This window comes from Mytilus edulis, chromosome 12 (genome assembly GCF_963676685.1).
Source record: "Mytilus edulis chromosome 12, xbMytEdul2.2, whole genome shotgun sequence".
Taxonomy (NCBI): domain Eukaryota; kingdom Metazoa; phylum Mollusca; class Bivalvia; order Mytilida; family Mytilidae; genus Mytilus; species Mytilus edulis.
The window spans coordinates 187,850-203,684 of NC_092355.1; the positions used below are offsets into that span (position 1 = coordinate 187,850).

General features: G+C 32.3%; 1 long non-coding RNA gene across 1 annotated transcript; it reads left to right on the forward strand.

Annotated features, from left to right (window-relative positions):
- Positions 1-4,902: 4,902 nt before the first annotated feature.
- LOC139499355 (uncharacterized) lies at positions 4,903-5,727 on the forward strand. The gene is made up of 2 exons (XR_011658162.1): positions 4,903-4,968; positions 5,352-5,727. It is a non-coding gene; the product is annotated as an uncharacterized lncRNA (long non-coding RNA).
- Positions 5,728-15,835: the final 10,108 nt, after the last annotated feature.

Below are 15,835 nucleotides of genomic sequence, written 5' to 3' on the forward strand. Positions count from 1 at the left end.
CTCTAAGCATTCTGCTGTAAAATAAAATATATACCTGTTCTGTCTTTGTCATTCATAGAAAATCTTTATTCCTGATATTCTTTTTATCGTGATGCTGAAAAAAGAATAATTGTACAAGATAAAACATTTTTATAATTCATATAGTACATAAAAAGTATACATCCACTCATGTTCCCCCTCAAAGAAATTATTCACAATGGACACTAAATCTACTGTATCCCTTCTTATTGTGACATTTATCAAAATTCTAATTCATACCAAAATATGTTTCATCTGTTTAATTGTTCATTCAAGATATTTAATTTCTTAACATAAAAATTAAAAATAACACCTCACAGATTCATTGAACAGTTAACTACTGTAGAGCAACTTATTTTGGTGGATACTTTATTCCTTCCTAGGCCACTTCTCAGCTTATAAATATTGCGTTACTAATGGTTCTATGAGCAAAACTTAAAGCCCCCTCCAACCTTCACCCCCCTCCAAAAAAAATAAAATTAAATAGAAACACAAAAAAACTTGGAGACCTGTGCATGATGCCACTTGTAAAATTAATTCAGTCAAATATTAAATGCAGGTTGTAAAGATGAAGAGCAAATGACATATGTAGAAACTCGACTGGAAGACTTGAAAGATATAGACACCCCCATCGAACACGACGACTACAAAGTAAAGGATTGCTTACGACTTTTTAGCGGAGATAGACCTGCCAGACAGTTTGAAGGTGGTCAACAACGAGGAGGAAATTACCCATGTCTTTGTGGTGTTCATGCTGAAGAACATACAAATTTACTCCATTGTTTCCAAGTTTCCCCTCAAGATTTGGATGACAGATGCAGATTGGCCACTTCATCGAATTCCCTACGGAAATTGAAAGAAGGCTGTCTAAACCCCTTTCAAAACCTGAAAAAAGATGAAATAATGACCGAGTTAGACAGCAGGAAAATAGATTTTGACTGTTCCCTTAAACCAGACCTTCAAGCCATTTTGACGACGACACTGCATGGTATTTGTAGACCACCAGCATTGATGACAAACAGTCCACATCTTTCATCACAAGATTTAAACATAGGAAAATACGAAATTCTTGGCTGTGAACCCCTACATGATTTGACGAACGTTATCCAAAATGTTATTACAGAGTTACCATGTCATATCTCTGATACATCAGTTCAAAAGCTGTTTTCAAATTTTTCAAACAGCACAATCGGTGACAAAAACCAGATCAAAGGATCAGATGCTCGTCTGTTTTTGATTAAATTGGCCCAGTTTACATCAGATTTACACGGTAATGGAAAATTAGAGGACAACATTATGCAGCTTATAAATTCCCTTGTTGAAGTAGTTAATATTTCTTACCTACCCAGTGAATCAAGAACACCTAAGATGATTTTAAGACTTTATAATCAGGCTCTCATATTTGGTATGGTATGCAGGAATGTCATTGGAAAACCTTCAAAAATGACATTTAGAAAGTTTTATGGCAGTCATTTTCATAGTGTTACAGTCCATCTTCCCAACACATTTAGAATTTTCTCTTTACGATCTGTTCACACTGAACAAGAGGAAAGATGTTTCGGCGACTTAAGAAGAATTTCTGAAATGACGACCAATAGACAACCCAAATGGATTGCTGACAATGCTATGCTAAGGTTCAATAGTCAGTAGAATGCACCTGATAAACCGGAGTCATTTAAAATACAGGATTCAATAATAAGTAGGCAGGCAAGGCTGTTACCAGAAAGAAGAAGATCTACATTTTCAGCAGAACTGATCAATAAGCGACCTTCCTTTGTCCAATGCCATCTGGAAAGAATTGCAGATTTCATGTTGCAGGGTCAAGATGTCTGGTGGCATTTTGAAAATGGAGCTTTGGTCTTTTTTGATGGCCCAAATGATCCCTCCTCAAGAACTGAGGGGCCTCCACTTCACCATTTTAGATCATCTGGCTTGAAAGAAGTAGACAAAATTTTGAAAAATGCTTGGGATAAGGTAGTGGATAAATTTGAAAGTGGGTATTTACTGCTACCTTTAAAAAAACTGAAGGTGTTTGATGATGGAAATTCCAGATATGTGTCTTGTTGTGAAGAAAACACATTGAAAGGTACTTTCATCATGTTCATAATATGTACTTTGAATACTTTAAATAAAATGAGTATTTGTTTTAATCTTCTTAAAGTATATATTTGTGCACCGTAACGAGCATAATTCTTTTTAATTCTATAAATTTCTCTTTTACAGAAGACGATGCGTCGGATATCACCATCAGTTACCAGCCTCACATACTAGATTTTGAAGGTAAAATTATGGTTCCAAAGATGCATTTCAATATGTTTATTATTAAATTTGATTAAATATATAAAAAATACCTGTCATCCAATGTGAAAATCATTATTATGAAAAGGAGATGACCCATTCAAGCTACATGTTTATCAAATAACTAATGATCAACAGGTGTGTGATTTTCTCCAATAATATGGGTATATTTAAATTTCCTGCATTAGTTACAAGTCAGTCTTTTTTTTTATATATTAAATCAAGAGAAAATTTGGATCATTATTGAGAAAAGCACTAACCTTTTTTGCAGCTACTAAAATTATCAAGGAAAATGACGGAGCAAAGGATCAAATTAGGGACTCAAGTCTTCTGCCAGTAAATGATTGTATGGATTCAAATGTTGAGGTCAGCAATGTCATGGAGGAAGGGTGTACACTTCTGAAAGGGAAATCCTCTCATCATTCTGGTAAGCTTAACCTAAAAATTGCAGAAAAATGAAACACACCATATGCTTCTTTGAAAACAAATAATGTTAAGAATTTTTGTTATTATCAAATAATTTATAATTAATGTAATAAAAAGCTTTGTTTTCATTTTAAAGTTGTAAATGAACTACCTTCATTGTGTTAAATTTTTTTCCATTTTTTTCTTCTACATCTTAAAAGTGTTTACTATCCACAGTTAATATAAAATATATATGATCTATTCTAAGTTATTGGAATATTATGTAATGTCATAGATGCCCTTTTGACACAATCAGTAACAAACAATCAAATTTTCCGTATTTTTGAAAAGTTTTCAGTAATCATTCATAAACGAGCATTTACCAATAAAAATTAATGACAAGTGGTTGCAAAATGATGTGCACTAAAATTTGTCGTTTAACATTATGTCTGTAGTATGTATTCCATTCATTAATTGTTCAGATGTTCTCTACACGTACATTTTCGTTTTCTCAAGGAAAAGTAGAGAAAGGGGGAAAGCTACTTCATGAAATGCAGGTTTGCCTCTTCGGAAGTCAGTAAGTTACCCAACAGTAGGTTGATAACTCCCGAGAAACCGGAAGCATTACATTGGCGTTTTCTAAATACCGGACCAGGACGGAAAAGTAATGATAAAAATCCACGTTTTACAAAATTAAACAGCAATGATTGGGAATCCGTAACTATTCGACTTTGACCGTAATAGCGTAGTTTTTATTGCAAAATCGGAAAAACTAAGGAACAACAATGTGTCCCCAGTACACGAATGCCCCACTCGCACTATCATTTTCTATGTTCAGTGGACCGTGAAATTGGGGTAAACCCTCTAATTTGGCATTAAAATTAAAAAGATCATATCATAGGGAACATGTATACTAAGTTTGAAGTCGATTGGACTTCAACTTCATCAAAAACTATCTTGACCAAAAACTTTAACCTGAAGCGGGACAGACAGACGGAAGGACAGACCAGAAAACATAATTTCCCTCTACTATCGTAGGTGGGGCATATAAATCGTAATGGTTGGCATCTATGTAATGTCTTAGTACAAGTATAAGTAAAAGCATAAACATGATAAATAACATGGTGAAAATGTAAATATATAAAATGCAAAAAATGTCTCATTTCCTTAAAACAGACCCACCTGAAGTACATGTACTAAGCAGTTGACCATCAAAGACACCAACTAGAGAACTCTGAAACCAAAGAAAAGTACAAATCCTACATTAAAGGTAATTATTTTTTCTTACAACATAATTCATTTAATATCATGATTATAGACGGAACAACTTATACATGTATACCTGATCATTGTTTGAAGTAGTATGTCATTTCTGTATAATGTTATTAAAATATTTTGATTTGGATGGCAGAATTTTGAATTATTCATATATTTGTACATATTTAGAAGACTATAAATAGTATTAAAAAAATCCATTCAATCACAATAATCTCAACATCCTCAATGTCATTTATATTTATGTTGAATGAAGTATAGTAACCTGTAGTTTTTTATGCCCCACCTACGATAGTAGAGGGGCATTATGTTTTCTGGTCTGTGGCTCCGTTCGTTCGTTCGTTCGTTCGTTCGTTTGTCCGTCCGTTCGTTCGTCCGGCTTCAGGTTAAAGTTTTTGGTCGAGGTAGTTTTTGATGAAGTTGAAGTCCAATCAACTTGAAACTTAGTATATATGTTCCTTATTATATGATCTTTCTAATTTTAATGTCAAATTAGAGTTCTGACCCCAATTTCACGGTCCACTGAACATAGAAAATGATAGTGCGAGTGGGGCATCCGTGTACTGGGGACACATTCTTGTTTTATTCTGTGTTAATTTGGTCTCTAGTGTAGAGATATCTCATTGGCAATCATAACACTTCTTTCTATTTATATAACACCACATCATTCAGATATACAGGATATATATAAAATATGTTTTAATTTCAGTTTTGAGATGGGTTGAACAACCTTACAGCACCGATGCTCATGAAAATACGATGGTCAAACCAAAATTACCAGGTAGGTTACACAATCTTCATTTTCTAATACTGATCAGATATTAATCATATATTGAAGCCAATAATTTGCTTTATAATGTTAGATTGCTGTTAATCACACCTTTTTCAAAACAAAACCTTTAATTTCAGCTAAGAAACCACTATCATGCAAAAGGAAATTATTTGATTCTGAAATTTCCAACCAAGAATTTGGTAAGTAGTAAAGTATTAGTAGTATTACCTAAACTTTAATGATAAGTAAATTAGAGTAAAATAAGAAATAAATAACATTTCTGAAGAGTTATTTTTTATCAAATTTGCAACTATAAATACAAAAATTAATCACTGATTAATATAATGCATGTTGTTAATTAATATTGTTACAAGCTTAAGTTGTGTGCTAAATTAAAGATTATTATTAGAATGATAGGTATGCAGCATCTAATATTTTAGGAATAAAACATACATTTTCATGTAGCTATTTTTGTAATTTGACTAAATTAAAAAAAAAAAAAATAATAATACTTGTGAAAAGGGATGTACGTTAAAATTCAGTATAATTTTACTGTGATAGTATTTACCTTTTTATGCTTCAGCACCACGTAGAAAGAAGACAACATTCGATCTGGTTGTCCAACTACTCGGCCCATCATCAGATGTGGATGACTGCATTAAGTACAGGGAATTGAAGCTAAAACACCCTGGTCATAAATCCTTCGTATCAGCTTTTGATCAATCTTTCTCTAAGCTACAGATTGAGGTCAGCAAAAGGTATTTTGCCCTGAAAGATAAAACAGCAAAAGATGAGGGAAAGGAGAACAGGGAGAATCTGTTAGCCGACAAAGAGATTGCTCAAAAGCTGCTTGATCACTGGGGAGTGTACTACTTTTAATGTCCAGTGCACTACATAATAATTCTTAAAATGTTTAAATGTTGCATATAAAATAATATTACTAAATGCCAATAAATAAAGAGATGTGGTATGATTGCCAATTGCTACAATGCAATGACTAAAAGGACATACATGTAGATGTAAGCAGCTATTGGTCACCATGGAGCACAAGAAATTCTACTTTATCATACTGCCTGTTTTATAGCATTTGACTTTTGTTATTTCTTAAAAACATCCAATGTAGGCACAATATATGTATCATAGCACGATTCAATTGGAATTTATATTTTAATAGATAGTGAGTGCCAATGAGACAACTCTCTCATCCAAGTCACAAATTGTAAAGGTATTTAAAGGTCAGTGATGTCTTCAACACAGAGCATTTGCTCACACAAAACTGCAATCTATAAAGGGTCCAAAACATGATTTCAATGGTAAAACCAACGGTCTTAAAATAACAAGAAAAACTTAAAAACCACATCAACAACAACATATTAATGTTATATGCTTTAATTTATACTCAATAACCACTACATTAATGCACATTTAATAGTGAATTGACCAATCATACAATTATATAGAGTACTTTAATATGTAAAATGGTGCACTGGATATGTTTTGTATGTGCACCCTTAGTGGCTTGGATCATAAGGCTATTTTCATAAAGGCAACTTATATAAAAGGGGAAGGGGGCAGGTTGTTAAGAGCATACCCTGGTAACACTTTGAAACGGGGAATAATAACAAACTACTAAAATATGTGTGTTGAATCCTCAGAATAATTTCTACTGCAGATGTATCATGATAAGGGCTGGAAAGAGGCAAGGAATAAGGAAATGTGATATAATTGCAAATGACACAATTTTTCTTGGTAGATTGACTGGAATGTAATTTCCCATTAATATTAGTATGATAAGAATAAGGTAATGTGATAGGATTGCAAATGACACAATTATTGTTCACAATACATGTATAGTCATAAAATCAGAATAGAATATAATTGTAGATTATTGTTTGGGAGGGCCTTTAACAATGAGCAAAACCTATACCAGGAAGCAAGATTCAAATCAAATCAGTAAATCTATTGCCCGATAAGTGCTATTTAAAGCAAAATATAAAAAAATTAGGCCGACAGCATCCCATGTAAACAACAAAGAGACAAAACAAATGGTAGTTTTAATGGCTGCTCTTCTATGTGAACATTAATCACAAACTGACCTTCGATAGGAGCATTTACTTAAACCATGTTGCAACTATATTCATTTTCAAAGCCTGCCCCTGTATTTTTAAATAGATCTTGTGGTTAATATGAAAGGATTTATGAAGGGGAACTCTTCAATAGACAGACATGACTGATACTGTATTCATCTGTAGTATAAACTGTTTGAAATTAATATATTTTGTAATTAAGTCCAGGAGACTGCATACCTGTAAATCTGAAGAACAACCTATCAAGAATATAATATTGAGACTTATAAGTGTAAAGAATAGAAGTCATTAACATGTTTGATTTCAATATAGTTTCATACAATTGAAAGTTTGATTCAAATACAATTTTCAAATACATGTATTTTAGGTGTATAATGAGAATGTTAAATTCAAGTTTGGTTTAATAATAAGCATGGTTGGAATCTTTTTCCTAAATTCCTTTTTAAAACAGTGAATACAGCATCAGCCTCATTACCTGTACTTAAGTTACTGCTATGAGTACAACCAGAGATTCGTATACCAAGCTTCCAATAACATCAGGATGATACCGCTGTCAGGATATGACAAAAATTTACCTAATACATGTATGACTAATATACTTGATATGACAATGATCTACTCAATAATCCCAGGGGTGCAGAAATTCTCAGTTCAACCCATAGGACACATATATTCATGCAACAGGACAAGTATTTTTAAACAAGTTATAAGACAACATCTGAATTTAAGAGTCCTTCCTTTAACTATCAGATATGACTAGTATCCTATCGGTCAGTGTGGGATTCCGCGCTATACCATATATAGGAGAAGCTAGGTCATAGATAGGGTTCTGAAAGAATTTTGGGTCAGTGTGGGTTTTCTACGCTATACCCTTATTCAAATTCTTTGCTCAGAAGGAAATTTTGGAAGAGACACAAAGATCATGAAACACCTCATCAACCATGTATCTAGAATTTAGACAGAGACCCTTGTACATACTTGCTAGATGGATGCTGCATTAGACTTTCAGTACCAGACACCCCTGGGATACGACAACATAGTTTACCGAATATGACTTTTCTCTTGATTTGACAACAATTAATGGATATGACTTGACTCAATAATGTCAGAAAAGTGTTTTAACTTTTCATCTACGATTTCATAAATAATCTACTAAAATTTGATGTTTATAATCATTAAATAAAGTTTAAAGATGTTAATGTTTTGTACACAGTTCTTGTGTGCATTAAAAATTTCTCCTTTTGAATAGTTAAGTTTAAAATATTATCATATAAACAAATAACGATCGAAAAAATAATAAAATAAATCAAAGGACCAAGTATTACAAAAAAGGCCAACAATAAAATCAGAATGACTGGCAATATAGCAAAAATTTATAAATGACTTTTTTAAATTGCAAATTATTTAGTTTATTTGTTTCAAAGAAGCCTGAAGGTGCAATAAAAACAGTCGTTTCAAAAAAGAAGTAATAAAAACAGTGGTTTCAGAGAAGATGTGAGTGGCATTTAAGGGTTTACTTGCTGTGTAAAAATTCTCAATGCTACATTTCATGCTATATTTTGTCTTGCAATATTTCATCAGTCCAAGTCAAGCACTTTCAGGAACTTCGGATATTAAATCAAACTGATTTTTTTCTCTCCTCATATATAAAGTTTTATAAATACAATGTAGAGTAAATGATAAATATGAGAGTAAGTCATTTCTTTCTTATAAATTTAAATATAGGTCAATGTTTAAAAAATATCAATTATGTCTGCATGTAACCATATTCTTCAAATGATAGCAAGCAGATTAACTGCATTTAATTTGTTTAAAAAAACGTAAAAATAACAAGTACATTTTGTAATTGAAATCAGTATTGTTTCTTCAGACTAAAATAATAAAGGTTGGCTTCAAACATGGGAAAGTTATGTAATCATTTTGTTATAAAAATTACAATTAATACATATAGATAGAAAATTTAACTAATTTTTACACAGCCATTTTGATAAAAGTTAAAAGTATAAAATAAATTCTCTTGGACTGAATTTTGCAATGTGGTGGTGGGTGGGGAATGCAGCCAAGATATTTAAAATCTTGCCAGTCACAAGCCTGGAAGGAAGGTAGCTTCAATAGATATGGAAGTAACCTTCTGAATGCAGAGTGAACCACCATAAGAAGTTGAGTGTTATTTTTCAGATTATATAATAAATTTGTAAATAAAAAGAAGATTCTGTCTATCATCTTCATTATAGTTTACTTTAATATATAAATTTGCTTTAAAAATAAACTGAAATATATATTTATTTTATGATTCGATCTGTGATTCTTGAATATAATTTGAAACATGCTACTTTTAATGTAAAATTACACATGGTTTTCATTTTTAGCCATGGCGATGTCAGTTTATTTTAGATTTACGAGTTTGATTGTCCCTATGGTATCTTTGTCACTCTTTTCAAGCGCAGGTGATAAATGGCTCCATAAAGGTTATCATGGTTATAAAATATTAATCCCTGTGGAAACAAAAATATTCCAGAAATTAAAAAAAGGTAACTGTGTACGATAAAAATGTTGATTCAGTTTTGGATGTGTTGGAAGTCAATTTCAAAGATTTCATTGGTCAACCTAATAAAAAATGTTCAATAAAATTAAGAGATAACTGTATTGTATTTGAAGCTTTAAGGACGTCCATCAGTAGTTTTACTGTCGCAAATTTTGTTTACAGACAAGGAGATAGAGAATTTTACGCTTACTGTCATCCAATCAGAACCATTGATACAAAATAATTGCATTAGAATACAAATCCTCCTTAGGCTAGTACGTAAGCTTTAAACAAACTACAAATGCAAGAAAACACAAAAAAAAGATGAATCCACAGCATATTATAATTTTGGAATTCTTTTGAACTTTCACTTCACGAAAACTCTCAGGCACTAAAATTTCAGATGTCCAATGCATGTTTGTACAGAAACAACCTTTACTTCTCATGCTTGTAATAATATTATGAAAAAAATTCAAAATAAAATTCAGGAGATTTGGTATAATTGCCAATGAGAAAAATTATCCAAAAGAATCCAATTGACATTGATTAAATCAATTCTAGGTAAATATATACAACCTTTAACAATGAGCTGAAACCATACTATGTAGTAAGAGGGCTCATATTATCGACAAGTCAAATCAAAACTTTACTCATCCGTATTAAATTGTAATTAGTGATATTTGTATAATTTATACATATAAAATCAGAAGATGTGCCAATTATCAGGGAAAAAAAATTCAGAGAGAAGATCACAGTTTAACTATATGTCACAGTGTGGCCTTCAACATTGAGAAAAACCCATACGGGAGGAATAGGACCTTTATTGGGACTCCAGGATCAGGTGTAACCACATAGACAAATGACAACCACTGAATTACCATGATTACAGGCTCCGGACTTGCAACAGGCACATACATAACTAAGCTATGTGTGAAAGGCATGAAACATGTGAAATGACATAACAAATGTAAAGCAATTTAATTAAAAAAAATATATATAAAATGACCATACAGCATAGATAAAGGAGATAAAAATCCAACAAAATATTCAACGGACATCTAGAGGGAGATTTTGCTACATTTTTACTGCAAACTGATACCAGAGAAAACAAGGTTGGCAAAAAAGTGGTCAATATTGACCATGCCAGTGGTAAATACTATTTAAAAGCCAATATTGGAACTTTAATGACTTTAATTGATAGTTACCCAATATTTTCACATATTCTAAAGCTGGAATTTGAAAAAAAAGACTTATTCAGTGACTGTTAGGCACTAGTAAGATAAACTAGACAAGTATATAAAAAGTTGAACTAGCAAGTTTTAAAAATCTTTGCTTAAAACATATAAATAAAATGACGGAAAACAGGTCTTTTCGTTATCACTGAACTACACTGTAGTATATACATAATATATATGTTTAGGGGCCAGCTGAAGGATGCCTCTGGGTGCGGGAATTCTCACTGCATTGAAGACCTATTGGTGACCTTCTGCTGTTGTCTATGGTCGGGTTGTTGTTTCTTTGTCACATTCTCCATTTCAATTCTCAATTTTACTTCAAACTAGTAGTCAGAAAGATTTTTGGTGCAGAATATATACCTATTCCAGCAGCACATAATACCAATGATAATATGTGTAAAGGAACCAGGTCTTGCAAGGTTATATGTACATGTATTTTAATTAGGGACGACATCAAAAGTTCAATGAAGGATAAAAAACTTGATTCACATAGTTTTTTCACCAACCCCTACATCCCCCCTCTTAACTTAATTTTGGAAAAATTGATTGACCAATAGGGATATACATGTATGTAAAATCGATTTTGGATTAACAAAACTTGCAGCAATGTTGACCCCCACCCCCAAACTATTTGATTTAAGTTTTTTATCCTACATCGATCTTTTGATGTCGTCCCTTATTGTCTGGGTGTCCCAGAATATTTTTTTTTATAGCGGTCATAATTATTTTGACTAAAGTAAGACGATATGTTACCACCAGATTGCAATGAGACATGCCTATCAACCAGTGACCAAATAAAGTAAATATAAGTAACCATTGGTCCTAACAATAAACAAAACCATAACTTGTACCAAGCTATTATACTAAAATAAGGCCTAGTCCAAGTAATTATGACGTCTGGCAAGGCTATTTTAATTTTTATCTTGGACGCTAGGAAGGTGTCCCAGAAAAAAATTAAAATAGCCTTGCCAGACGTCATAATTATTTAAACTAAATGAAATAAGGCCCAGACAAAACAAAACATAAACTAATTCAAACAAAACACTGACAGCCTAATTTATCAACACGACTACAAAAGAACAAATATGATATTCGCATACTGACTTCAGATGCACATACAGAATAAGGTAGGGTTTTGTCTAGGCATGGTTAAATATGTTATTAGAAAATGAGGGGGAGGGGGCGGTTAAATCCTCCTCCATCCATATCAATTAATTAAATAAATTATGACTTTTGTAAGGCTAATTTAATTCTTATCTATGATATATTGATAGGCTGATTTTTTTGTTTGTTACTAGATAATAAAATTATAAATTGATCACCAGAAATGATTATCTGAACTAGGACAAGCAGGTGCTCACAACAAATAAATAACAATTTGTACGAAGCAACCCTTTGACAGTGCCGTAACTATCGAGAATGCAAGTGGTAAAAGTGGTAGCATATGTACTAATTCATTTCATCCGCTCCTCTATCAATTTAAAAATGAAAGTCAATTATACTTTTTTTAATTTCCCCCATCTGAACACGTGTAGCATGTTTGCCAAAGCTAAACTTGTTTTTATCTAACTCTCCACCTTTTTTCATCTACTAAAATGGATAAATTACATCTACGTTTACTATTAACATTCTAGCAAAATTAGTTAATAGTTAGGGAAACACGTGGGAGTATGGATGGGTGGCTCTTCTTTAATTTTTAAGTATTTTTTCATTATTCTTTACATTCCAGTCACTTATTCTCTAATCTTTATTTTTTGGCCAATTTTTCTTTTTTCTTTATTACTTTGGTCATTTAGTCTGCATATTTTGTTCATTATTTTCTATTCCGTCAATTCAGACCCTTTATCCAGAAGGTCGATCGGGATGGTCAATAGAAAAAGGGCAATGGGTGTAAGAGTATTAAAACGGTACCAACGGACCCATAAACGAGTGTTTTAAGGGCTCTGTAGAATACAATTGTAAGTTACTTTAAGTTACAGTAGCTATGGTTTTATATATATGCATGTTCAGGACGAAAACATGTTAATAGTTAGGGCAACATGTGGGGGTATGGATGGGTGGCTCTTCTTTAATTTGTAAGTATTTTTTCTCTATTCTTTACAATTCAGTCACTTATTCACAGAAGATTTTACTACGTTACGTTAAACCGCTGACTATCTCCAAGACATTTAATATAAACAACCCTGTGTGGGGGTATATCGTTTTGTGAAAACGAATTTGGTACTGGTCATAGTAGAAAAATATCCTGGATGAATGCTGAAAATGGTACAGTAGTTAGAAGTCAAACAATAACATGAATAACAACAGACACAATATATGTTAATTGTATCCAGAAAGAATAAGTACATCTACTGGGATAGCGGGCATTCTAAATCATTCTATTAAAAAATTCAGCAATGATGGAAAAGGCTTTACGTATACCAATAGTCTATTGCAACACCCGTAAGATCAGGATGTTGATAGCGACGGGAACATTTATATCGCCGGACATCAGTCTAGAAACATACACCAGTTGACCTCTACTGGAAAACTCGTACGAATTAGTCCCATATCAGATATAGACAATACCATCACAGCTGCACCATGGGTAATACGGTTCCAGTCAAACAGTAATAGATTTCTACTGACATTTAATAGTGCTACTAAAGTCCTTGTGTTTGAAATTGGTTAGATTAATTTTGGACGTAGAAATATGAAGAACTAGCACGCGAAGGGGAAAAAGGTTATCTGCAGGAAGTATGAACCCATATCTTGTGACGTTTCGATAGAATGACGTATGATATAGTTACCGTATGACCATGGTCATACGGTCTGATTAGTCAGAGGCTAAACGTCAGGTTCGGGTAAATCTGTTAACGATATTTCTGTTATTTCATTGGTTATAAATACTGCTTCGCGGCTGTTTCCGGAATGATTTTTGGGGAAATGAAGGTCTTTTTAACGTCTGATTGGCTATGAATGAGTGGCATGCATTATATGTTCAACGCGTCCGTAAGTGGGGTCGGATTGAAATCATGATACTAGGTTATATGTATATATTATGATAAAGTGTTCATTTGCTATAGTGATTAGTTATGATGATAACTCACGACAAACTGTCAATTTGGTGCAGATTATATAATCATGTGACAATGTGGTGATTTAATCTTGTAATTATGTTGCTATTTTGTTAAGAAACTGTACATTTATGTATTATTGCTATTCTCTAAAAATAGAACAGTAATGCGTATAATTTACACTTTAAACTGCGTATTAAAACGGTTAAATGATTGAGATCGACGAGCATTGAGATACTTTTGTGTTAGAGTTCAATTACTACTACTACTACTCGTCACTTACGATATCGGAACGTGATTTTTTGTACACATGCATCGAGTTGTGTTCTTATTTTTGTCACGTATAGACAATGTTGTAATGGTTAAGGACTTTATTCATTTTTAACGTAATAATTATTGATTTTCACTTAAGTTTCAATTGACGAAAAAGCATAATTTAACTGTTTTATTTGATGGACATTGTAATGCAATGTGTATAACGGCAGTTGACAATGTGTTAGTATGTTAACTTCTGTAATTTTTTATTTTCAGTCAATTGTCAAAGAAATTTAAAAAATCTTATTCTTGTAAATTATGTCATTATAGTTATATGCGAATTTGCATCTTCGGAAACTCTTTCAATCTCGGGAAACAGGTGCAAAACATTTTTTGTGGCAAAAAAGAACTGTCAACACATTTCAGGACGAATTACTGCATTGCGTTTTATATACATAGTGGCTAGTCATTATCATAAGTTTGGAACAAGAACTGTTAAAGAGGGAGCCCACTGGTAAACCCTATAAAACTGCCTCTGCATGTTACTGTAGCCGGTTTCAATCATCATAAACATATATAGGCATAAAAGAAACGTTAGCTAGTGTGTTATAAATTATCAATGCAAGCAAAAATTTTTAATTGTACTAATAACATTACATCTTTAAATGCACTTTTGTTTCTTATCAGAGCACTTTCATCAATTTGTGCATGAATTTGATAGAGCAATTTTATAGTGTCAGCTCTCTGTCATACATGTCATACATGTATAACGGCCTCTCAAGTATTCAGTCATGGAATTATTCCTGGTTATGTATTATTCACGTATAATACAGAAATTAACTTGAAAAGAGCGACTTGTCATATATCAAAGAAGACTATCTTTTTCTGATTGTACATTGGTACACTTTCATATGAGGTACGCAACAGCAGTTTACATCAAGTATTAAAACAAAAGTAATACTTTTCTGTTTGTAACTTTCATGCTTGGTAGGTCTAAACTTTAGTGTCTATAGATATTTATCAATAAATGTCTTTGTAAACATAACTAAAATGTTTCTTGTCTAACAGAAGATACTTTTTGTACAATTTTGCCTTGTATTGACTTTATAGCGCACAGTTACTAATATGCATGTACAACACTGACTTTTGTCTATCAAGGAAAGATTGAATAATTGCTTACCAGTACTTCAACATCATTTGAACTTTGGTGAACTGAGCTGTCTCATTCGATTGACAATCATACCACATCTCTTTACTCTTAGGTCTTAACTTCAAATTTGGTATAAAAACTATTTTTACAATAAATGTCTTTGTTAAGACGTACATGATAACTATAAAATGGTTATTGTCTAACAGAAGATACTTTTTGTACAATTTTGTCTTGTACATGTATTGACTTTATAGCTCATAATTACGAATATACTGTATAATACATGTAAAACAATTTTTGTCTATCAAGATAAGAAATAACAATAGATTGAATAATTGCTTACATCAACATCATTTGTTTCTTTGGTGAACTGAGCGGTCTCATTCCATTGGCAATCATACCACATCCCCCATCTCTTAACTCTTATGTCTTAACTTCAAATTTGGTATAAAAACAATTTTTTGTGCATGTATTATGTATGGGCTGTTGGTTTCATGTGATAATATTTATCGACCTGCTATGCTGCATGGGTTTTGTTGATGGTGATTGACATACATCCATTGATTCAACCATTGTACATGTAGACTACTAGTTTTTAAAATCTTCATTTGATATTGAATGCATAGTTGTCTCATTTCAATCATATCCCATGTCTCCTTGCTTATTTTACTACACATACATGTACATCGTCAATATACACTCAACACCAAGCAGATTTGAAGTATTAAATGAATCTGGCATGTAATGGAATTTAAAAGAA